Genomic DNA, 3762 nt, shown 5'->3' on the forward strand with positions numbered 1-3762 from the left:
GACAGGGATTGAATTTTCCTCCCAGCTTCCCACATCTTGAAGCCATCAGCAGCCACGGAAGGGCTCATGGAGTTGGAGGCCCCAAGGAAAGGGGAGAAGGAAAATGCACTAAAGCTGCTGCAAGAAGTTGGAGCACCTTCCGTGCAGCTCCAGCAGCACTGCTTTTCCTCCAGATGTTGGGCACATTCCCTGTGGATCCAGCATCCCTCAGGGAGCAGGACAAGACCAGGGACAGACATTTGTCCCATGGCTGTCATTTGCGGTCAGCCTCTGGCGCACGGGTGCACTTTGATCTGGCTGCATTCCTCGCTGCTGCTGCTGGCTTTGCAATTTTTGGGAACAAAGCAATGGAAAAGCCTTTGGACTCTGTGGGCTGCAGAGTGGGAATGGCCCCTTGCATCACGATACAGTCGCCCCACTAACACGGGGTGGGGAGGAGAAGCAGCTTGTGCAAAAGAGGAGTTAAAAAAGCAAACAACGAGAACATGCAGGAGCATAAAGAGGATTTCAGCAGCTCCTAAAAATCCCCTGATTTGGGTCATTTCTTTGCAGCAGGTTGGGTTCTGCTCCAGCTCCAGAGGGTTTGTTGCACAACCTGACATGAGGAAGAGGCTGGAGCACAGAGAGGGAGGAAAAAGCCAGAGAGGAGAAATCAGAGGAGAAGCTCTCAGGTGAGGTCTGTGATAGGAAAGGCCTGGAAGCAGCTGGCAGGAGCCAGTCTGACTCCATTGGCTCTTGGATACCTCGCTGCCATCCTCCTTCCTGCTCCTCACAGCATACGGAATACTGGAGTGGCCTTTTTTGGAGCAAGATGATGGATTTCCAACCTCGGAGCCCAAACCAAACAGTTGCTGGGGGATGTCCACACAAACCACTCGTGGCTTTTGGCCCCAGCCTCGCCAGATCTCCCCAAACAGCAGCCCCCTGTTCCCGCTGCCCGGGGCTAGGAATCGGTTGGCATTTGGCCCTAGGAACACCTCCTGGGGCAGCAGGAGAGGGGAAAAGGCAACTGATGTCAAAGCAAGGAGGGAGAACCTTTCCTAGAAACAAAGGCTGCCTGTCTGAGCAGCAGGATCGGCACTGAACCAGCTAAACCAGTTGCTATCCAAGGTTATCCGATCCATCACCACAGCAGTCCGTGTTTTCCTGCTGTGTCCTGCTCCAGAGGGAGAGATCCTTATCCTCACAGCTTCCCCTGCCTGGGTGCGCAGTTATAACCCTTTCCACAGGGATCCTCAGCTCTCCCTTGGCAGGATCCCAGCGTTGCAGGTGCCCGAGTCTGACCCTTTTTTGCAGTTTCACCTCAGAGCATCGACTCCATTTCCTCGCCAGACTTTTGGGAGACCTCAGAGTCAACGCAACCCTTGGGAAATTGGATTGTTTAGCAGAAATGGCATTCGGCAATCAGACTTGTGGGCTTTTATTTGCTGAGGGTATTTTTCCCCCTGACTATTTCTGTGGTTTTATTTTCATTTTGCTAAATTGTTCCTTTATTTCTGCTTCCTCTTTGGGCCTACTTTTATTTCAATTTGCAGGGACTCCTGTTCTTTCAAATGCCAAACTCCTTTGGCAACCCGTCCTTAGCTGAGGGCAGCTGGCCCGTTTGTGCTCAGTGCTAAACCCCAGGCACAGGATGCAGCTCCCAAACAATTTTCAGGGAAAACCGGAACATTTTGTGACGCCACTAAAATGCCTTTTTCTTGCTCTGCCTGCTCTGGGCACTGGGACACACTGCGGCTCTTACCGGGCACATCCTGTCCCTTGGCTCAGCTGGTTCTTCCCAGGACAATTTCTCCTGCTCTGCAAATCATCTTGCAAAAGCAGAGGTTGGACTTGGGATTTTCCCATCCTGCTTCTCCTTTCTGAGAAGTGTTTCTGTCCCAATTTAAACCAAAGAATCCCAAACCCCAGTTTCAAGGTTTTTTTTCGATTCATCCCCAGCTTCTCCCTTCTCCTTTGATTATTGCGAAACTTGAAAACAAATCATTTGCCCTTTCAGTTCCCATCGGGGTGTTCCATACAGGTTTCAGAGGAGGGTTAGACGGGATATTGGGAAGAAATCCCTCCCTGGGAGGCTGAGGAGGCCCTGGCACAGGTTGTCCAGAGACTCTGTGAATGTCTCATCCCTGGAAGTGTCCAAGGCCAGGTTGGACGGGGCACACATCCTATGGGCACAGAAAGGGTTGTAAAGCACTGCAAGAGGCTGCCCAGGGAAGTGGTGGAGTCATCATTCCTGGAATTGTTCAAAAAATGCGAGGACGTGGTTTAGTGGTGAACGTGGTGGTGGTGATGGTTGATGGTTGGACTTGATGATCTGAAAGGTCTTTCCCAACCTTCACTCCCATCCAGGAGGGAGAGGGAATGATAAAACCTCCCTCCACTCCAGACAGGAGAACAGCCCCTCCTGTGTGCCAGGAGCCGGGATTTTAGCTGGGATAAGTCAGCAGAGCCCAGACTTACAGAGATTTGTGCTAATCCATGTCATGAGCATGAGGAATGTTGGGAAGAGGGTTGTACACATGCCCAGGGGTGGCTGCAGGAGCCCCATCAGCCCCATGGAGTAGTTTCTTAAGCACCATATCAGAGAATCCCAGAATGGACTGGGTTGGAAGGCACCTTAAAGATGATCCAGTCCCACCCCCTGCCATGGGCAGGGACACCTTCCACTATCCCAGGCTGCTCCAAGCCCCATCCAACCTGGCCTTGGACACTGCCAGGGATCCAGGGGCAGCCACAGCTTCTCTGGCCCAATATCCATGTCTCAAACACTGACAGCCATGGAGCCAGCCAGGGGTTGTTGGGAACAAAGGACAAGGACTGTTGGTACTAAATGCCACAGAAAAGAACAAGATGTGACTGGAGAAGGGGCCATGGGGAAGTAGGGCAGGGATTTTCTGGGACAAACATCCTTGTTCCAGTTCACAGAGACACAACAACAACAAAAAGTGTCAGCACAGAGTTCTTTCTTTATTTATTTCAGAGCTCCTGTAGGCACTGGAAGAGATCTCCCCGTAGGCTTCTCTTCTCCAGGTGAACACTCCCAGCTCTGGTGGACATCAAGCCTAAGACTGGATCCATCCACATCCCACCTCCTCTCTGAGTAGTTTAGGAAACAAGGGGGGTTCATTCTGAATCTCATGACTCCACAAAGGGACTCCCTCACCTTTTCCTCCCTTTTCCATCCTTTTACCCTGGCTTCCATAAAAATCACTCTAAGTGGATTCTGATTGTTCTTTATCATGGAACCCCGGGAAGATTCGGGTGGGAAGAGACCTTAAACATGATCCAGCTCCTTGCCATGGGCAGGGACACCTTCCACTATCCCAGGTTGCTCCAACCTGGCTGGGAACACATCCAGGGATGGGGTAGACACGGCTTCTCTGGGCAACCTGTGCCAGGGCCTCCCCACCCTCCCAGGGAACGATTCCATCCCAATATCCCATCTAAACGTACTCTCCGTCAGTTTAAAGAGAGTCGAGGACAACCCCAGGCTGGGTGCTGGGCGATCCATGACGGAAGTCACCACGGGAGGACAGCAGTCACCAACCACTGCCGCCCGGCACCGCCGTGCCAGCGCTCGCTGTGTCTGCGGCACTAAAACCGCATTTTGGGGGGAGTTTCCCCTCAGGACATGCCGGGAGGCGCTGAATTCCCGCCGGGATACGCCGGGAGGAGCAGGACTCCCCCGGGAGCGCCGCGGGCCCCCGTGAGGCGCGGCCATGGCGGCGCCGGCGCGCGCGGGGCAGGGCGGGAGCGCCAAGA

The sequence above is a fragment of the Coloeus monedula genome, assembly GCF_965178545.1.
Source record: "Coloeus monedula genome assembly, chromosome: 2".
In the NCBI taxonomy this organism is placed as follows: Eukaryota; Metazoa; Chordata; class Aves; order Passeriformes; family Corvidae; genus Coloeus; species Coloeus monedula.